This window comes from Polyodon spathula, chromosome 13 (genome assembly GCF_017654505.1).
Source record: "Polyodon spathula isolate WHYD16114869_AA chromosome 13, ASM1765450v1, whole genome shotgun sequence".
Taxonomy (NCBI): Eukaryota; Metazoa; Chordata; class Actinopteri; order Acipenseriformes; family Polyodontidae; genus Polyodon; species Polyodon spathula.
This window is the reverse complement of record NC_054546.1, coordinates 2024780-2047784: the sequence shown is the minus strand read 5'-3', so window position 1 is coordinate 2047784 and position 23005 is coordinate 2024780. Positions and strand designations below refer to the sequence as shown.

Genomic DNA, 23005 nt, shown 5'->3' with positions numbered 1-23005 from the left:
ATATTAATTGAGCTGAAAATACACTTTTAAGTGTATAATACAGTAATTGAAGACATACCATGTTCATTTTTATTTATCATGTGACTTCACTCACGTGTCTGCTGAAACTCAACATGGCAGCTGCAATGTTTCAGTTAAAGACTAATAAAAAATCTGGTTGTCTAATGAGTTTTGCTGCCATTCCATTGATCATGTATGAGTCTACTATTAAAAGATCATATTGCCAGTCATAAAACAGAGAAGAAAGCAAATAAGACAGCAGCAGTGGCAAAGCACTGCATTCTTCTATGCTGGAAAAGGAAGGTACTGCGCTCAGACGGGGCGTTCCATAAGTAAGTAAGCCAACTTAATTGCATGTTAATTATTGTTTAGTTATACATTCCTTAAAGGAAATTGATCTCATGTGTAAAGAATATAATCACTACACTACACACCGTTTGTTTAATAAAGACATTCTGTCCGGAGACTCATCTCCTTGTTAAATTTAGCAATTGGCAAGGCAGAATCAGCAAACCTGAAATCACTGTTTCATATTTTCAGCAGCAAACTTAATTTGTGGAATACTGTACATAGGATCACTCTCACAGGACACTGCTGGACTGTTACTAAACTGTTTTATTTTTTTTTAAATTGTTATTGTAATGCCAGCAATAAGATACACAGGTCTTTTCAAAACACCTTCATCTGTAGACTGAACTACATTGTTAGTGTTAGACTGTAAACATGATTCTCACAACTGTTCTGGACATTTGTTTTCTGAACTGTTCTAATATAATTGTTAGGTTTTCCTGTTTATTTTAGTGCCAGAAATGAGGCAGTGATGTCTACAAACGTTGACAGGTTTGAAGTGTTTGCAGATGCTTTACTTACTGTTACAGCAACAAGTCTTATTAAAAAAAAAAAAAACTGCTTTATAAAATTTTACAAAATAAAGAATTGTGGTAATATTTATCAATTTACTTATTTTAACTATTAACATTATATTTGTTTAATTAATATTGTTAAAATAAAAAAAGGGGGGGGGGGGGGGGGGGGGGTAAAAATTGAATTTGCTATTCCTAAGAATGGAAAATCAGTGGCCCTACAGATGGTTCCAATTGAAGACAGTGCAGATGCCAGTGTTTTATACAGCAGTATAAAGCAGTTATATGCAGGCTACCAGTTAAACATGCAGTCTAGATCTATGAGAACAACTGACAGGGCTGCATTTATGATAAGATCTCAGACAGGCTTCATAAAGGTAAATGTATGTTTCATGAAAATTCTATCGGAGACAGAGCCACAGTAAACGCCTTGTTTTAAATTTAAAGCAAATTGTACAATTCTAGACATACTTGTGTTGGAATATTGTTTCAAAATTGTATAATACAACAAAAATATATTAGAAGGGTTAATGTGTGGCTGACGGTTTCTCACTGATAATTTACCCAGAACCTGAGCTTGTTACCTACACACTCTGGCTAATCAAGCAAATATTAAAACATGGGAACGATTAAGGTTGCTAGGATTTAAATCCATTCCTCATATCGATATAAATACTGGATAATTGATTGAATAATTACGTTTTTGTAACGCGTATAGTTCATAACATTGTTTAAGTTTTTCAACGAAAATGCACCGAACGCCCTGCCTTGCTATTTACAGTGTTTCTGCTAGACAAGTAGTGGGCGTGCGCTTCTTCTCCTGCTCGTTTTTTAACTAGCATCTGATTTGCTGGTCCCATCCTACCAGCTTTTTAAGTACGCCACTCTGTGTATTTGATGTAAACAAATAAAGCGCGCCACCTTGAATCCAGAGCTGGAACGACTGGCTTGTATAGCTGGCAAACAGCTTGCAAATAAATTGTGCACATTGAAGAAAACTGTCTGTATATAGTTGGTGCTTCTTTGGAGTTTCTAAATGAAGTGTTATGTAATAAGCAATATTCAGTAAAGTTTTAGGTGGTACAGTATAAACAAGATGCAATGTCTGATGCTGCAGCTATCGCTGAATTAAAAAAAAAAAATGTTTTTCAGAAACTTGTGTGTAGTTTATATAGATTCCATTCCAAAGTACTGTAATCTGTTTGGAATAAATATTTTAGTAACACCCCTGTAGTATGTTAAACTTGCTTTAGGTTTGGAGCGAAAATGTATGTGGGCAGTACAATCATCGATATTTATATGAATGATTCGATTTTGTGTGCCTTATTAATTGATTGCTATTTGGAGGTTTAACTTACAGCCCTAGGAAGGATGAAATTGCTATGCAATAGGACTCTTATTTCCATCCTTGCAGTGACTGGCATGTTCAGGTCAGACTGATGATACAGTTCTGGACTTTGCTGCATACATTGTAGAGAATGGATAAAGAAAAAATGTGAAATGCTCTTGAAGTGGTGAATTTACTATTATTGTGAGAATTTCTGTATCTGTGACAGGTTTGCTCAAATCTGGCATAGAAGGACAAGTAAGAATTTTGTTGCTTGGCTGAACTTTCAAGATAAGTCTTCTCATATTGGATATTTTTTTAATATGTTGAAATATCCCATTTTATTGCAAAAGATATATTGCCAGGGTGTCCTTAGGTCGCCTGCGCACTAGCGACCCCTGTAGAAAGGCCAGGCACCTGCGGTCTTGCCTATAAGTTGCCCAGGGGTGGTAGCGGTGAGCTGAGCTTAAAAAAATAATAATAATAATACAATTGGATATATAAAAAAAAAAAATACTGATCTGTACTTTAGTTTAATGAGTTTGTGAACTTAATAGGTTTTCAAGAAACTCTTCATACACTTTTCAAAAGTTGTTACATTTTTACACTTTAGGTAAGTTACAGTAATCTTGTGCAAGTAAGCATAACTAGTACATTGAATTGCCTTTAAGGAAGATCTGTTTTGTTCTTTTTGGGAGGTACAGTAGGGGGTCCATAACTCAAGAGTAGACATTTGAGAGATGCAATTTGGCAGTGAGATGCAGGGCTTTTCCTGTGGAGCTGAATTCAAGGGCAGCAAAGTAGTTTGCATAGATATCGAAGTGTTTTACTATAGTTACTGGGTCGAGCACAGCCATGGGAATGCAGGAAGTGCCAAGTTTCAGGGAATGGGTTTCAAGATGTAGGACACGGCCAACTCATTCAATTGCAGAATCCTCTCTCGTGTGGACAGCTTCAGAATGGTTCTGCTGTACACCCGGGGAATATTGATCTTTTTATAACATTTCTTTTCTCAATTCCCTCAGCTGTTTCTTTGAAAAAGCTATTTGTCTTCCAAACAAAGAAATAACTTTTAGTTTTACTCAAACTCTGACTGGTCTTTTTGCATACTGTATATGCTGACCTGGTGGCATATTTGCAGTATTTTGTGCTGCAGTAATATTTCTAATGTGTTAATAACATGCGATTACTTGTTTTTAATATTTGTATAAATGCTGTGTAATGGGTGATCAGTGTAATGGGGGTCAGTGTTGTGCAGAGATCTGTGCAAGGGTAGTTTCAAGTCCATGCTGTCCAATTTGGATGCAGTCAGATTGGCTGTCCCAGTGGCTGAGAATTGTAAACACATTTTGTTTAACCAAAATAGACATTTTTATTTTCTTTCTCCTAAAGTAATATGTAGAGCAATGAAGTAATAATCTCAAAATCAATAATCAGACATTAAAACAAAATACACTTGTGTGGTTAAATACCATATTATATATATATCTATATATATATATATATATATATAATATATTATATATATACCGTAAGGTCCCATAGCCAATGGTCAGGTTTGGTATTCCCTTTCCTACAGGGAGGATTAAACCTCAATTAGTAATTTTAGTAATCAAATAGTAAACACTTGAAAATTCCATTAAACCAGTTTCAGAATCAAAATAAAGTTCTGATGTGCAGCAATCAAGTTTAAATGTGCCCAAAGCAGGTGGTTCACTGTGGAGGTCCTGTCTTGTGCAGTAGGTCACATGACCTTACCTGACCACGTTTTTCCTGATGTGTGACCTAAACCTTGACAGCTTTCTGCATGCTGTAGCTATCATCTTATCTGTGAACTTTGGCTATTTTGCAGGGCACCTAATTTTAAAAAGTCACTTGAGAAACTGTCCAGATGCTAATCACTGTGATATACAAGGTCAGTATGGGACACTATTCACCAGTTCTTAGGGGTGCCTTGGCTGTATTTATGCATCAGAAACAGCTCTATAGTGCTGTGCACTGATCTGGATAGTATGTGTGAAGTCTTTGCAAGGCTATTTAGGATTAAATGTTGCATTCCATTCATGCATTCAACTGGTTTGCTTTATTGAAGAACTAAATGCTGTTTTATATGAGAATGAAATACAGTCTTGCATGTCACTTTGAATTAGATCCTGGCGATCCTTTTTATTTCTCTGCTTCAGTCACAGCTTGCTGTAACTTAATTGCGAGTCCGCAGTGGTCAGATACATTATCCTTCAAATAGTTAATTAACCCTGTGGAATATATTGGTTATTAACCCTGTGGAATATAGCGGTTATTAACCCTGTGGAATATATTGGTTATTAACCCTGTGGAATATAGCGGTTCCTCCAGTCCCAGGTTTGATTAACATTTAATCAGTGATGTCATTTTATAGTAGATAAGATGGATTTACGACTAATGTTTCCCTTGGTATGGGAAAACTATTCCAGGTTTCTTCTCAAACCCAGGGATATTTTAAAAGGATAACCCTACTTTTTTTGTAGTTGGCAGGTTTTTTTTTTTTTTTTTTTTTTTTTTTTTTTTTTTTTTTAATTTATTTTAACAACCAAAGCAGTTTCTTGTGTACCTGCATTTTTGTATGTTTCCCAAGGTACATGCAAGGTGATTTCATCTGGTTATATATATTCAGCTGTGTAAAATACGTACATTAGGTTAGTTCTTAATGAGCCTGTGAGATTGTAGCACTACAGAAGTACAGTATGTGGGATAGGATGCCTTTTGATTTTCTTTCCTCTCCAAATGTGCAGTTCTTTTCACATGGGGCCATAGCCGATGTAACGGAACTGTACCAGTTGCTTTCAGTGTCTGTAATTCTACTGTTTCAATCTATGACCTCTGGTTGTATAGAAGGGTGGGGGACATCCTGCCTTAGGGTGGAGCAATTCTCTGTATTAGGGTCAGGAAGTACGTTAATGCCAGCATGATGAGATGCCAAAAACATGCATACAGTATTGTAGTTCCCTTGAATGAGAAACAGAGGATCGTTTTAGGTTGTTTAAAATCTAAAATGACAGAGATTAACATCTTGCATTGTTTGTGATTTGCCCTGTGCCTGTAAGCTGTGCATTAATAAAGGGATTCATTGGTTTGAGAAAGGAAGGGAAGATTGGCAGAGTAAAATAAAACAAATAGCATGATCATTTTAGAAAGAGAGCTAATGATGTAAACAAAACAAACAATTGCAGTATTTGTAGAGCAGGCATGTACTGCAATCTATCTTTTAATTGTGGTGAATTTCATTATCCCTGACAGGTGGGGATACTGAAATAGCACAGTGTTGTTTTAACATCAGTCCATAATTTAGGCCAAGGGGGTTGCCAAAACATTTGCAGTTGGAGTATTTGTGGAACTTGAATGGAAAGATGCTTTAATTGGTGAAGTGAATTTTGTACATTCTGTCATATGCTGTAATGCTGGAAGGATGTTGCATAAATATCCTGTATCACTTTTCAGCCTTAAGTACATTGCAATCAAAACTGATACATGTTCAATATAATATAGACCCTTTTGTGCCTTAAAGTGCATTTTGTTATCGTTTGACTGGCTGCAGTCTTTTAAAGGTTTAGTGTAACTGGACTTAATGATGGTGGCCAATACACTCAAAGAGAAACTCCCCATTTAAATAACGGACACACAACAGAAGAGAGCTTTCAGAGACCAGCTACAGAGCGATAAGTAGGGTGTGTCTGAAGTTGTGTGCTTGGGTAGATTCTTAAAATAGATTGTCAGTTGAGTGTTCCATTTCTGTTACTGTCCAAAGCACCTTGTCAAAAGATTCTGATAGAGGAAAGGGTTACATTCTTGCACTTGGCTACTATAAATAAAAAGTGTGTGTGTGTGTGTGTGTGTGTATATATATATATATATATATATATATATGTATGTATATATATGTATGTGTGTGTGTGTGTATATATATATATATATATATATATGTAAGCAATAAGGCACTTCAGGGTGTGGGATATACTCTAATATCCACACGCCCTGGCCGTTTAAAGTCACTCGGCTTCGCCTCGTAACTTCTAATGCACCCGGTGCGTGTGGGTATTAGAGTATATCCCACACCCTGAAGTGCCTTATTGACAATAAAACCTCATTCTGGATGGAGATATGGTCTAAATGTAACCTGTTTTTAGCCTGTATTGAGTAACTGACTTAAATCTGTCTACTGGTTGTAAACTGGAGAAGGGAGTACAGTATCATGTTTACTATGCAATGTGATCTTTAAATAACTCTCCAGACACGGGACACTGCTAGTGTTTAATCACAGATCCTTGATTTCTTTCACAAAGTCCAATCAAACAGGAAAGTGTAGGTGCACGTTGTTTCTTGTTTGATTTTAAATTATATATATATATATATATATATATATATATATATATATATATATATATATATAATGTGTGTGTGTGTGTGTGTGTGTGTGTCTGTCTGTCTTTTTACTTTATCCAGGATAACTCAAAGGAACAACTTGTCCCCACTGCGAGTCTTGGTGCAGGAATACTGGGTTCAGGTCTGTTATGTACTGTATGTTTAAAACAGATAAATAAATACACTTCTGCATGTTCACATTTAATACTAATTGAGTTAACTGCTGTACAGGGCACATCAAGTGTATGAAGAGAGTGTGTTTAATCCGAGATGAACGTGAGGTTTGTAAATTAGAGGGAGTCGGTTGTCTCCAAGTACAGTCGATTCATCCTCTACAGCTACAGTTTACTGTAGCTATTCATAGAAAAAAGGTTATTTACTGTGTTTTTCTCTGCGTCTGACTGGAACAGGTCAGTAATTTGCCGACAGATGGCTATGTGAGTGGGTGTCTTTGTGTTGTCCCTGTACGTCAAAAGTGAGCAGCATATCTCAGAAAACACTGCATGAGTTTGCGATTTCTTATTGCTTTTAAGTATATGAATGGGAATATTTCATGTCAGTGTTTGTTTTGTGTCGATGTGCCAATGCACCAATGTCCTGTGTGTAATACACAAAGGGCACATGAAAGCCCAGTGTCAATTTTAAAAGGACAGGCGGCAGCGAGCATTAGGCAGTCCATCTGTCATGTTTGCAGCCACGCCATAGATTGCTCAAGTGTAATTAAAGTAATTATAACTCTGCCCTGGAAGGGCAAAATAAGACATTATTAAATATGGTCTTGTGAGCCACTGCCATGTTCTTCTAATGGCAAATGGCACGCTGTCAATTATAGTAAATGGAAACAGTGTCCAACATCTTGAACTGTTTAGCTATTTAGTAAATGCAAAGTAAATGAAGTAGATTATTGTTGTCAACAACTTTAACAGAAATAATTTGCATCTTTTGGATATATTTAGGCAGGTTGAAACATTGGATTCTTTTAAATCTAAATTGCAAACATTGTTAATTGTTTATGTGCTTTTAAGTAATTGGTTGTAACTGGAGTGTACACATGAGTTCTCTTGTTGTGTTTGTAACTTTGTACAGCGCTCTGGGATGCCATGGAGTGAAGGGAGGGCGCTATATAAAAATACACTGGTTTTGTATTGTACCTCCTGTTTTCATTGTAAACATTGCATGTAGCAGGCTATGACAGTAACTCTATTACTGGAAACAAGGGATCTGACTTTGTTTGTTTTATTTTGACATGGATTTACATCTGTTTCTTAAAAGATGTATAAACCAATTAAATTCAGTTGTGAAATTAAGGTCTGTTGTGAAATTCCTGAGAATTTACATTTGGCAAACGTGGGGAAGCACTGATACACTGTAGCTCTGTGCTCTTTCTTAGGTTTGTTGTGTTTTGTTTTTGGTTTTTTTTGAATACCGAGTTTTAGTGGCCCTTGGGTTATTTGTTCTGAAGTTGTGCGATCAGCATTTCACAAAATTTACAGGAGTTAAGGAAGTGTATTTCTGTCAAAAAGATGATGCCAAATTGACACCAGCCTACCCCCTTCAGGAGTTTCACGACTGGAACGTGCATCTCCAAAATGTAGAAAACTATACTACAAGAACGGTATGATGACATCCAAAAAACTGGAAAAAAAAGGTTCCATTCCCAGTGCCAGAAGTCAGTGTAAGCCATGGTTGTTTTAAATGCAATGCACGTCTATTATCTTTCCGTCCTGTTTGTAGTGAGGTCACCATGGAGACATGATGTCTGAGGTCAGGCCCTTGAGTTCAGGGGCTGTGTGAGCACATACAGGTCCAGAGCACAGCTCATGTCAGAGTTGTAAGTGTAAACGCACTGGGTCTGTTTGTGGGTACAGGAGGAGTTTCCACCAGTGTCAGGTATGATTCTTTCAAAGCATACCTGACAGGAAAGGAACAGGTCATGAAGCTTGGAAAAGAAGGAAGAGAGGTGGAAATGACTGTGCAAACAGGATAGGGTGCCTGTCCGTACGGCCTTCGCGTGTGAGTGTGCTCAACTTCCTTGCATGATGGTAAACTGGATCCAGATGGTCTTGAAAAGGAGTTGAACTTCCTGTTACAAATGAAAACAAAGTCAAGTATACGCTAGAGCTGAAATATGATTTTTTTGGTTTACATTCTAGTTTCTTGTTTCTCAGAGCCCCATTGCTACTATTGTGTCTCGACACTGCTAGGCTAAAACCCACTTTTCCAGATTAGGTTAAGGGGTCATTCTTAAGTTACAGCCCCTTGTGACAGGGTTGTAAATAGTGTGGTTTGTGCATTGGTTGTGGTGGTGGTTGGCAGGGATGGGGTTAATTTCCTATCCTTGCCATTACATGTGAGATTGTGGCTGGAACCTTAATTGAATGATTAATGGTTAATGGTTGGGGAAATCCTTTGCAAGGGAAGAAGGGAGTTTGGGGTGAGTTTACACTGTGGGTGTTTGAAGGCTAATGCCCAGCTTACAACTGTGTAGTCTTTATGTTGACACTTGTGCTGGTTGTTTTGTTTTGTGTTTATGTTCACGGTGTTTATGACTGTTTTTTGTTAAACCTTGTTGATTTACTTGTGCTCAATAAATGCACGCCCCAGCAATTAAAACCGCAGTTCCTAAACGGAGTCTCATTCCTACCTCCTGACCACCCTCCTACACTTGGCTACTCTGTTATACCCCTGTTTTTGCATATACTGTACCATTTCAACATTAAAGCAGTAAAATGTCAATATTGTTACAATGGGCTTGTCTCCTTAAATTTCACATTTATTCACGTTGCTCAATTTACCCCTTCTCTATCTTAAGCATTTTTGGGATGCAGGCAGTTCAATCCATCAAGCCTGGCCCACTTCACTGCACAGCTTTGTGTACATTCCACTATGCACTTACCCAGTGCTAGAGGTGGACCAAGGCTTGGATATAAATACATATAAAAGAACCAATTCTGAAATGAAAAAAAGAAATAAACGCAAAAAAAAAATAAAAAATCAGCGTTTTAATTTAATGTTGTTTTTTATTTTGTTTTTGACAGCTGTTCCTGTATACCTGGAAAATGTAGTCTCTGTACTAAACTCCTAAAATGGTGCCGTCTTCAGTGATAAATGTTGTTTAGTGAATTTATCCCATATTGTCATGTCATGCACTGTTTCATACATCTCCTGAGACCCCGCTTCTCAGTTTGTACATTTTTTCATTAATAAAGTGCGTGAGGATGCCGTTTAATACTGACTGAGCCAGCTGAGCAGTTGACTGCCTTACAAGTTGAATAAGTTTGTAGCAAATAACTTCTGTGGGACTCTGAATTGGGATACATGGGAGGACTTGAATAGGGTTCAGATCCATCAGCAGTGGCATTTGTTGTGGTTTCCTATTAAAGAGTAGATGGATGAGATAGTTAATATATACTGTACAGCTTTGTTTAATGGCAGGTGCTTTGGTTTTATTTTTCTTTTATAAAGTTATCTTTCAGTGCCAGTTTAAAATCTTTTTTTTTCTTTTTCTTTTTCTGTATGGCCTAGGCAAATGTGTGAATTTGCCATTTCAGTTTATACTGTTACAGTTTATTGGTATTCAACATGTTAGAAACATTATATCACAAGGACGACAACAGAACATGCACTAATTGACATTTCCAGTAAGTTGGCAATCTCTACTCCAGAAGGGTGGGAGTTGTTTTTGCCTTGAGGTCAGTGAAGGTGGGCTTGGCTCTGCAGCATTGTGCAGCGCTGCACTGGATAACAGTATGGTCTCCAATCAAGCCCTACTTCACTGATTCTCAAACCAGAACCACTGTCCTTTCATTAGTGCTTCTTGGCTATTTTGTTAATTGCTTTTAAAAACTGGTACAGTAACCTGGATTCACAGCTGCCTACAAATCAACCAGATGCAGAACAACCCCTGTCAATTTCATCTCCAACACTGTAAGATCCAGAGACATTATAAGACTTGACCTTAAAATATGGAGACTTGTGGTAGTTTAAAAATGCACAGAGCCCACTGCTGCAGCAGGAATTGAAGTGGTTTGAGATTATAACATTAAAATGAGCTGGGAATGTTATCCATTTTAAATAGACTGTAGTTTAGAGGTGGCTTTGTGACACCAGATCCTGTTTACTGAAAAGCACTGTGTGGCAGACTGTTGGAGCACTGTATGATGGCTATAGATTGTGGGTAATGCTAAGAGCCTAGACGTTTTTCTAAAGAGCAGAATCAACACAAATAAGATTAAGAGGCTTTTAGTGTATAGTACAACACACAGAAACTCTCAAAGTGCTGCTTTTAGCAAACTTAGAATGAGGTTATTTTGTTAGTAACTCTGCTCTGCTGTTCAAAGTGTTTATTTTTTTCAGTTTTAAATTGCCAAAGATGATGCAGAATTGAGTGAGTGCGTATGTATGTTCAGTAGTCTTGTAAATCAAACCCTGACGTTGACATCAATTATCGTGCAGATTCTCAGTAGTCTTGTAAATCAAACCCTGACGTTGACATCAATTATCGTGCAGATTCTAACAACGATTATCGATCATTATTGATTTAAAATGCTTAAAATAAATTTAAAAAAAACTTCCCTCGCAGTGACAGTTTAAAGTAACAATAAGTCCTCTTTTTATACAGCATAGTATACAAAACTCATTCGAACAAACCCCGATGTTTTAAGACACGTTTGATAAATAGATTGACATTTAAATATAGCACTCCAGTTTTCATATTCCTGCCGTCACTAGCCTGTTTTTATGTAAAATCTGATAAATTTATAATAGATAGATTTATAATAGCTTAATAGATCGTAATAAAAATACAAAACCGGTCCAACAAGGTGGTCGTTGACCAATGCTTTCAAACGCAAACTTGCTGTGGAGTGTAAAATAATGTTTCGGACAAACCAGTAAATGACAGAACACTGTAACAGACTAATGATTTCAGTTGTATAAATGTTCGCTAACAAACTGGCCCTGTTTCAAGTTATAATTATGGCAATTATCTCGACAGCACAGCATTCCCTATTTAAAGTTTTGAATGTGTCAAAACTGTTTTATAATATTTTGTTAATACGTTCTGTATTGACTGAAGGGGAACATTTTAATGTATCTTTTTGAGTTTGTGAGCCTGTTTCACATACTGTCAATTATGGTAGTTGTATATTTTGTTTTTTATTGTACTCTCCTAGTCAAATAACTGATATGGTTTGCAAATTGCTTCCAGATCACTGTAGTTTACAGACCCACAAAGTAGACTGTGACCCTGAAGCTTGCATTTTTCTGCATATGTATGTTTTCTTGCTTATCCTTTGTGTTGTTCCAAAGCAAGAAACCCCACTCTAATTCAAGCCCTGTCTGCCCTTCTCAAATGCAACATTTGACCTTGCTTGTTTAAAAGTCAAAGAAAAAATAAATGCATCATTCTTTTTTAAGAAGCCCTGTTCTTGTTCTGGTTTAACATTTGCTGTTAGGTAGATGAAAACATTGCATAATGAAAAAGTGTCCTCTGTGTTGTAACATTGTCTATATCCATTTACCTTGTAGTTGCTGTAAATGTCTACCTATACTGTGTACTGATACAGTATGTTGGTGTTTTTCTGTTTGGTGTTTTAGGTGAAACAGTAACTACTGGAGGTCAGGAGGAGAGAAAACTTTCCTCAAGGTAAGATTACTGGTTCCATCGAGTTTTGTTCTGTCCCCAAGCCGTCATAGTTCAGTGGATTAGAAGAGGCACATCATCACACAAGCAATTTTAGTTATGCAAGTAATTCAGGCATAAAGGCAAAAAACATGACCAATTTTTTTATCAATACAAAATATGTTTGTGACAGCAGTACATTTTCTAGTAATCGCGAGGGGCGGGGAATGCACTTCCAAATGAAACATTTCCGTTGTATTCTGTAGCTGGGCTGGATTTTTTCCCGGAATTACAAATTCACATAAAGTAATGTAGGCATTGAAAAAAGCAGGTCCCTCCACTATAGAGTAACTGTGGTTAGAAAAAGAGATGCATAGTGCCAGTTGTGGTCAGCTGAATTTCTGTGACAGTGTTGGCGTGCTGTGTTAGATGTCTAATTGGATACTGTTGCCAGCTGCATGCATGATGTGATTATTACTGTAATTTCCTTAACCAACGCGTTTGTGTGATAACAAAGGGTTTCCTATTATGCAAGGCATTGTGACCAACCCAGATCGCCAACCAACAATCCATAGAAACATGACATTTTGATCCCCATTGGTGTTAATCAATATTAGTCTAGGTCTTGGAAAGCTTCTAAATTTAGGATAAATAAGCATTTATTCATATTATATTTTTAGCGGTTTATATATTTCTATTGTTACTGTTGTGTTATCAGAAGAGAACATACAATTGCCATTCCAGTATCCTGTGGCACATGTGCAGGCAGCACTATTACACCCTCAACGCCCACAGTTGACAGATATCTGTTCTAATTGCAGGGCTGTATTGGGCTGTTATCTTGCAAAAACAAAGGATGCAAGGAGTCTGGCTCTTTTGCTAAATATCTTTATTTCTTAGTGTGAATCCCAGTATAAGACACAAAGCCGACACCAAAAAGATAGATTGTGTAGTTTGTATGTAATAGAAAAGTAAGAAGTGTGCCAGGTAGGTTTCGACTACTGTATGTACTGTGCACTGTCTACTCCAGAAGATAATAAACACAAAAAGCAATGCTTGTTTATCAGATGGTAGGAGAGATCTGCTTTTAGTTAGTCTGGTATATAAATCCAATCCAAACAAATACCAATGTAAAACAGAGACTTGCTGTATTAAGTGTTTGGTAAGTTTGAGAAATCCACTAGTCTTGAGGACTAGCAATACTTCAGTCCAGTGGTTCAAGCCTAACCCTCAACCCTGTAAATCACCAGGCCATCTGTTCAGCATCCCATCGTTTGGTTGTTTTATATTTAACAATCTGCTTTTGCACTTTCTAGATAGTGCTTGTGTATTTCATCTCATAGAAACGCTTTATGCGAGGTAAAGGGAAAATTTTGCAACATCTGTTACTTGGATAAAGAACCATTTTTCTGAGAACTAAATTACAGAAAAGGATTCGTGGTGCTGCTGAATGCTTGGAGCTCCCTGAAATGCTTTTGTATGAAGCTATACATTCCGCAAGGGACCCACATTATTCACAGGCAATCAGGATGATGAAAGTATTGGATCTGAATCTTCTCCTTCGCTTCCTTTTATTTTTTAAGAGATTGTCATGAAATAAGGGTTTGTTAAAGTAATGCTCACACAGGCTTTATCCCTATGATTCCAGGCAGTGTTCTGTTGAGCTGAAATCTTAGTTCTTTGCTGGCTTTTTCCAGGTCTATTCTAATAACAAAGCACATGAATTGATTAAGATCCTGAAGAAATATAAACTTTTAAAATCCATTGTGTTTATTAATAATAATAATAATAATAATAATAATAATAATAATAATAATAATAACAACACAACTTACTAAGATCTGCACTACTGCAAGTACTAATAAGAAGCAGTAACGCAGATTTAGAAGCCTTTATTACCTTTTAAAAACTATAAGAGATGCGATTGTAGTGCTATGTGAATCTTGGAGAGAATTTTTAGTAAATATCTTAAACCCTTGTATAATTGATATATGTAGTATTCACAGCCTTGGCGGGGGATGTATGTCACTGATGTCCAGTAGTTTTTTGTTTATTAGTTTTAATGTTTTTATTTAAAAACAAAACAAACAAAAAAAAACCCTGCAATACTACTACTACTACTTTGAGAGGTGAGCTTTCTGTAGAGGAAATGAAATGCTGTAGAAAGATTTACATATACATGATTCCTGGGTGTGTTCAAATACATTTTCTGAGGAAGCTAGTTTTAAATTGTTGATACACCAATAAACAAATACTCCACAAGATTTTAGAACAGGCTGTAGACTAGCCATGGCTGTAATAGCAAATATGACTGGGTCGAACTGCAGTGCACTGTGCCTTTTAAAGGGTACGTAAGGATTATTTTATCATGTTACATGTTCCCATGGGTTGTTACAGCTGTTTATGTAAGGTGTGTGTATTGTTTTATTTATTTATTTATTTATTAACATTTTGACCGATTTTTTTTTTAAATTGCATTCCCTGCCTCAAGATGGTTTCACCTGTACCTGCAAAGACCTCTCGGAACTACATCTCCCATCATCCTTCTGCTCACATATATAACAGAGATGGTTTTACCAGTGAGCAAGAGGATGATGGGAAATGTAGTTCTGAGAGGTTCTTGCGGGTACATGTGAAGCCATCTTGAGGCATTTAAAAGTTTAAAAAGTGGACAAAAAAACAAAACAAAAAACACAATACTAAAAATACTGCTATGCAATGGGGGGAGGGACTTGTTTCCATCTCTGGTCTTGCATGATTACAGTGTGCACCAGTGTGGGATATTCCTGTCTGACCCCAGTGTGCAGTGTTGCAGCTGACTCCATGGTGATGTCAGGCCAGGACAGTCTTCCATTCAACTCTAATCACCATTTCATTGCCGAATAGGGAATAGGCTCTAACAAAGCACAAGGATGACTAGAAGATTATCATTCCAGCATCTCCACATTAATAAATATATAGGGGGAATGTTTGTGTGGTGCCATTAGCTACTTGGTTACACATTAGAACTAGGTTCTGAGATAAAATGGTAAAAAGCAAAAATAAATGTAAAGGGTTCAAACAAATGGCTATAGAATATATTTTTAATAACTAGTTTATACTTTTCCAAAGTCTTCAACTACCCAGTTAAATATTAATGGCAACACTGGAAAGGGTGCTTGTAATCAGTTCCCTGTGAACTCTGCCAGTCACATACAGTATTTCTGTTCTCCAGAAAACAAACTGCTAATGCTGTGGTTCATCATCTGTAGCAGATGGGGTATAACATGATTTGCTTTTAGGATTCTGAATTCAGATAAAGCTCTCCTGAAGTTTGTTAGATGTTGCCTGGAGTAAAGAATGCAATGGGAATGCTATTTGCAGGTAATTAAACTGATTTTAACATATGGACAAGATGAGTCTCATTATATTGTTTTTGCCACATTTCTCATGCAACAGATACTGCAATGAAACGTCATACTTCTGTACTCCAACAGAGTGCTGCTGTTTGTGTTATTCAGCACTGTGTCTGGAAATGTCATTGTTTTCTTTTATTGTTGGGTTTTAACCATCTGCAATAAATACTTACAGACTGACTCATTACCAGGTTGGCCGTCAGTATCTGAAATGCATTAGAATCTGGCAGTGTAGTGAAGGCCATTTCTATGTATTTTACAGAGACTAAATTCCAATTGGAACTAAATAATTACATAGTTTAGAAATTAAATGGTTTAAAACATGCAAGTAGTTTCTCTGTGTAACATGTGATATATGTTGTATTCCTGACTGGTTATTTGACTGTAGTGTGACCTTTCACAGAGGCACTGAATGTATAGTAGCATAGGCATATTAAATGTCAAGCTGCCTTCCATGCCTGACACACTCCAGTCTGTCACATGAGCTTATTTGTGTATAGACAAGCAAGTTTGCAGTATCTTCCAGCAAAAGGAGACCTCGTGTCAAAAGCAAACTTAGAGCTGACCTATAAATAACGTGACCGTGCTGCAGGATCAGTAGTTGCTGTTGAGACCTGCAGCTTTACGAGGATTTTAATTCAAACATACGGGTCATGGGGTTATCCTGAATACTCTTGAAATGTCCAAAAATGAATTAATAATAATTTATAATAATTTATTACTATTACTGAAAAGCCAAGAAGCTTCTGCATTGGAAAAACCTGATAATGACATACATGACATTGTGTGTTCAAGATAGTAATATAGCCTGTATATTAACATAAATGTCTCTTATGAGGGGTTGAAAAAGTTATTTAACTCTCATGGTGCATTTACTGTAGTCTCCACCATGCAAAAGATGCTGTTTATGCTGTATGCCAAAGAGGAGCCTCTGTATGGCATGTCAGTTCCTATTGTGCTTTCCTTTTTATACTTGAGAACCCAGCCACACAACCAGGCTTGCATTTACACAAATATGTGCTAATGTTAGCCTGTCATGTATATAGAGAGTCTTGTGGGAAATGTTAAGTTATTTTGAGCAGATTGGTGGTATTTGATAGAACGTTTTGAAACCGCTGCATTTTGAATGTTTAGTTTTGTTGTACACTATTTGGAGTAACACCCTTGCTCGGAGTATAACTGAGCTAGTAATAGATGTGTATCACAGTACTCATTACTACCAGTGATGGGAAAAAAAAAGTGGAGGGAACTACCATAGGCTAGACAAACCAAGTCGCTAACAGGAGGTACTGATCTGAGCACCTGTGGCAAAGAGAATTACTGGGTCTGAAATCAATGGGGTAAATCACCAGTTGTGTTTTTTACATAGATTTAAAAGAACCCTTGTGTACAGTAGTGACAAAAAATACTGTGAGCCCACTGTGCTTGATTTGATACACATTAGGCTACATTTAAATCAATTTAAGCCTGCCAAACCAGAAATCTATTCCTTTTATTCTGATCTCTTGTTGTTTGATGTGGGGTGGGTGGTGTGGGGCTAGTACAGCATTCTTAACACTATTTTAAAACCTGCTTGGGGTAAAGACCTAGACAGGAATGGATCTCAAGGGCCAGAATTGAATACCACTGATTCAGGCCAGGGTCATTTTGGCTGCATTAACAAAATGGAATTGAAATGCTGAGCAGTGTTCCAATTTAATATTGCAGTATAGAACTGTACTGACCTAAATAGTACGATATTTCTTTTGAGCATAACAGCATTTTAAAAAGTACTTAGCTGCCAACTCTTATAGATTTGCATATCTCTCTACAAAATGTGCATTATTATTATTTTTTATGTTTTTGTACTTACTGTTTAAAAGAATTTCCTGGAACATATTCCAGGACTCGTGGTGAGCTATAGAAAAACCCAGTCTGATTTTTTATCAGGAGGAAAATCCCAGCTTTCTGACAGCTTCTCAACATGAAGCAGTGCCTGGGAAATCATTTGCAGAGGAATGACAAAACAGTCAAATGATCAATAAAGATAGGCCCATTCACACGTTATTAAATCACTTTAAATCAGCTGTGTTCTTTTGTCCTTGCGCATCATATATAATATATTATATATATATATTTATATAATAATATATATATATATATATATATATATATATACTAGATCCTATTGGTGTTTTGTGTTACATCAGATTTGCATAAAGCATTTAATTCGACTTCTGAAGTTCCTCTTTTCGAAATGGTATTGATCGGAGCTTTGATTATATTGGCCCCGTGGACTTAAATCCCACATTTCTCTTAGCTTCTGTGGCCGCAGAATAGGTGCACGCTACGAAATAATTGTTGGTCTGTTTTTTTGTTTTGTTGTTTCTTGTTTGCTTTTCTTTTAATTCCAGTAGTAGTGTTGCATGTTTTGCCTCTGTGCCCTGTGTGTTTTCATAGTGTTTTAAAACCATGCATAAGAGAAATGACCATGTTGTGACTGGAAGATTAGAATCGTAATGATGTCGTTCTCATTAAAAGCTCTGGTATTCATAACCTCAGCAGTGTTGAGTGTAGGAAGATTTCTCAACGACCTTCATGTCTCCTGAAAGGTTGCTTTGTCAGACATTTCCTCAGTTTAGACAAAACATGTCTGACCGTGTAATGTGTAGGCTTTGTGTGATCAGGAAAAACTACACAAACAGGTATGGGGTTCTGCACATCTAATGCAATCATGCCAGTGACCTCATGCGAATGCAATGCTGCTGTCTTACTTTTATTAAGGTCCTTTGTGAGCCAGAAAGATGTCATCGCAGAAATTATTTTCTTAACGTTTTGGCCAGGAGACTGGATTGGAATTATTCTTCAGTATTGTTACGTCAATAGTTGGGTGGCTCACAAAACTGCAAATAACCTCACCGTGCTTTGTGACGAGCGGAGACCGTATTTTTTGGTTTAATAGTCATGATGGTAAGCGTTCTGTTTTATTCACTGAAGTACTGTAGTGAAAATGCATTTCATTGTTTTTAAGTAGCACATGAATTAATAGGGGCATCGATTGTTTCAATTTGTAATTTTATAAAATGTATGTTGTATGAATATTATCGGATTTGTGTAATCCAAAGTTAAATATTTTGCTACAAAGTTAATTGCAACAGTGCTTTTTTGGGGGAGTTACGCATTTGTCTTTTGATTTCAAATGTAGTGTGCTTTTTTTCTACCCTTTTCAAATATGCCGTTATCTTACTAAAAATAGTTACAATATTATTATTTTAGAATGTCCTTGAACTAATAAAATCTACTTAAGTAGTGTACAGCAAAAACAGTTCTAGGCATACAGCAGGTATTTGTTCCAAGCATACCATAAATTATTGAATTGGACCAAACCAGTTCTTAGCCGAGGTTTATTTAAGGGTTACTGTTAAAATACGGAGAGTAACGTCACACTGGATCACTGGCTTTGTGCACCCCTGAGCGTTCTCTCAGGGAATTCTGACATACTAATAGGCTACTCGCAAATTAATACTGATCTCTTCGGAACCTAATTTAACGATAATATAGCAGTTGTGATTTATTTTGTTCTGTCAGTGTAAAAGAATAAATCAGTGAATATTTATTTTATGCAGCGCCTTTCATAATGGACCACCATCACAAAGCACTTTACAAGATAGTGAGGAACAATGCATAATACATTAAATACAGGGCATAGTACATTAAATAACAGTAAAAAAAAACAAAAAAAAAAACATGTAAATCCTTTCAATATAGACTCTAATAACAGATGTCAGGCTTAGAGAGCATTAAAAGCAAGAGAGAACAAGTGGGTCTTGAGAGTATTAGACCACTGTTTTTGATACGAATTTTATCTGTTTGCAAAAAGTAGCTGCGTCCTGTTTCATGTCCCATTGAATCTAGTTTGTTCATTTTAGTATTTGAACTATAAATATCAATCACATAAATGCTACGGTTTTAACATCAAGTACGCTGTCTGTCAGCAACGTAGTTAATTACTGCAAGTTGGATTTGGACCCAATTGTGACGATCTTAAAATCCCCCCCCCCCCCCCCCCCCCCCCCCCCCCCCCCCCCCCCAAAAAAAAAAATTGGCCAAAAGGCTGTAAACTGTCATGAAACAGAACAAAAGCCTGGAACACAAGGAGTCATGCTGCAGTTGCCATCTCTGCATGTGCATAGAAATGTCCCATGCAGGAGGCAGGTCTTCCTGCCCTGCAGATAAGCTCCAGGATCCTTTTTTCCCTGCTTGGATTCATGCGCTGTGAGATAAAGCAGCGAATGTTAGGATAGAGTAGGAGGAGAAGCAATGCAATGCTTCTAATCTCTCTTCGGAGCTGGGAAACCCTGTCTTCTGTCAGAATGTAAGGAAGGGCAGAAGGGAAAGGGGCTGGTGCTGCAAGAGGCTGGAAGGATTTGTTTGACACAGTTTGAAAGAAGTTTGCATTCATCAAGAGGAGCACAGAATCGGTTACAGGGTAGTTCAGCGTGGACTTTAAGTGCAAGGTATTAGGCGTAAACCCAAAGTGTAATACACAGCTGAAGCCATTTATTAAACTATTCTTTAAAATGTAAAATGGTTAATTGAATACAATGTGTTTTATTTTATTTATTTTTTGTAGTAGGCTAGTTTTACAACAGATAACAATTTAAGCAGATCCAAAAGGACTGGTCTTGTCAGATTTTTTTTGTTTTGTTTTTATAACTACTTGTTAACAGTATATGTTGTAAACAAGTTGTGTGTACAGTAAAGCAGAAAATGGTCTCCTGTGACTTCCCCTGCAGCAATCCCTCTCCTGAATGATTCAGTACAATATCACAGTGTTCTTTTTACATTTGCATGCTGCGCTAACCCAACAGCAAGGCACTGCTGAACAAAACTGGAACAGGCAGATTCTTTCTGGCTCTTTTTTAAAAAACAAGGTGCCCAAAGTGGGATGTGGGACGTGTGTCCGAGAGATGGTATACGGTATGTGTTTCAGTAATAATTATGATTGAGGTAATGGGCCTGTAAGAAAAGAACATTTACAAGCTCTGAAATGCATGATGATAATGTTCTATTGCAGTGTCAATTCAGTTTCCAAAATGTTGGCAGCCTTTTTTGTTTTATTTTTCAAATCCATAGCTTTTTAAAAAACTTTTAATAAAATGTAAACTCCTTAGGTAAAATGTAACTGTGTCCTTCACTTTGACCTGTGAGCTAATAACAAGCGTGGTGCAAGTGTGCTAATGTGAAGCAAATATTTTTTAAAAAGCACATTTGATACTCAACTGTATTCAAAGATTATGTCATCCAGGTTTGCTTGATGTTTAATGAAAATGTAACCCCGGATCCATTTTAAGGTACTGAAATGTGTTGCTGAACCTGACATTAACCTGCGAACCAATATTCTGCATTTGTCCTATTGACCTCTTCATTCACCGCCACATATTGTCCCCTCATATGAATAATGGTGGCCACACCCTTTTCTTCATATCTGGTGTATAAAGGCTGAATTATGGGATACTGTGCTCATGATCAATTCTCCAATAAAAATCAAGGATGGAAATAGAATTCATTGCACTGTTTCACCCATTCCAGGTTTTATTACAAGCTTGATAATCCTCAGTGCATGGGGAACAAGCTTAGGTGTGTCTTATCAAGAGTGGATCAAACTGCTGTGCAAGTTTTATTTCCATCCCTGAAAAATTACCAGTAGCCATTTTTCTGCATTTGCTGTAATATCTCTATAAACCTTCACAAAATAGGACTAGGAACTTGAACTTGCACCTAATATAGACACCGCGTTTGCAGTGAAGTGATTTTCCATTCCCCTTTTCTTTGTGTCCTTATTCATTCTAGGTGCGTGTAATTGGAGGTGCAAGCTAGATGTTATAATTTTACATTTCGGTTTTTTGTGTGGTCCAGTGGTTAAGGAAATGGGCTTGTAACCAGGAGGTACTCTGTTCAAATCCCAGCTCAGCCACTGACTGTGACCCTGAGCAAGTTACTTAGCCTCCTTGTGCTCTGTCTTTCGGGTGAGACGTTCTTGTAAGTGACTCTGCAGCTGATGCATAGTTCACACACCCTAGTCTCGTATCTTGTAAAGTGCTTTGTTATGGTAGTCCACTATGAAAGGAGCTATATAAAAATAAAGATGATTCTTCTTATTTTCGATCCTTCATTTTCAGAAAATGGGGCTGTTAGTTTTAAGGAAACCATGCCATTCAAGTTTAACATTGTGATAACTTTGTTATGAATTGTAAGGAGGGGTTTTGATCAGTTCAAGACTAAGGGGGTTTTGGAGGGGTCTATTCCCCTTCTAATCTTAATTAGATTTGTTTTAATGCAACCTAGCTTTGATAATGTCTCGGTAATTATTTTGGCAGAGATTCCTGTAGTGAAGTCACTGTGCAGCATCAGTTCCAGCTGCTGAAGTCAGTTACAGCTGCATTCACTTAATTTCCCTGCAAACAATACTCTTGTTTTTACTGGTGATATTAAACTCTGCTTGAATCTCTAGTAAAGCAAATGTCATGTTTGTATTGAGGGAATCGTCTGGGTTCAAGTCTGAGAATCTATGTTTAGTCAAAAGGAATGTGCAGAAAGTTTGGTTTTGACTTCACTTTAAGAAGAGATGCTGAAAAATTTAGCATACAAATATCAATATTTAAAGACACTTTAAAGGGTAATTGATATTAGTCACACAAAAACAGCAAGCTTCAAATTGCTGTTCACAAACATCTGTGCAATTTAACATTTTAACATCCTGTCTTAAAGCACTGTAGTTTACAAAAGCTCAGTAATAAACAAATTAAAAAAAATAAAAAAAAACATGAGGGGAAACTAGGAGAAAGGATACAGGATGAAGGATATTACTTTACTGATATACAGCTGGGTTGCTTCCCGGACAACAACAATGGGCATTCCGCTTCCTGTTCGATGAGCACACTTCTGGGTGCGTGTTTCCAAATTTTGAAATATCTAAACTTTTTTTAGATAAATGATTCCTATGTTTATAAAGACATTGGTTTGTTTAGAGTGCCTTTTGTAATTTATAATAGTAAGTAGTCTTGAGGAAGTTGAACTCGGCTATTATGTGGTTAGATACAAGGCTGTTGAGTAAGCTACATTAGCTACATTAGTAAAGGTTATCAGAGCCCCAGCTATTGGTACCAGACAGCCTGGATCTGGTACGTGTTATCTTGCATTGTTCCAATGTGAATTCTTGTTGTGTTAGAATAGTTTCATTCTTGGTGTGCATAACTGTAGATCAGTTTTCAATGACATCCCCCCCACCTCCTAAAAAGGACTGCCTACAGTCCTCTATGAAGGCACAGCTGGGAAGCTGTGGATGGAATTATTGATTGCAGAGCCACATTGGTCCTGTTTTCTGAGCATTGTCATTTCCTTTGCAGCTGTGGGGAGG

The 23005-nt window shown here is 37.0% G+C and overlaps 1 protein-coding gene across 3 annotated transcripts in view; it reads left to right on the top strand.

Moving 5' to 3' along the window:
• LOC121325515 (gamma-adducin-like) overlaps positions 1-23005 on the top strand; it is a 60368-nt gene that overhangs the window by 5097 nt on the left and 32266 nt on the right. Inside the window, exon 2 of one of the 3 annotated variants that reach the window (XM_041268057.1) lies at positions 12187-12235. The exons of 1 other annotated variant lie outside the window; for it this stretch is intronic. The gene's annotated coding sequence lies outside the window, so the exon portion shown is untranslated. Of the gene's footprint in view, positions 1-12186; positions 12236-18467; positions 18556-23005 lie in introns of those variants that run through there. One more of the 3 variants, XM_041268060.1, reaches the window with a different exon arrangement.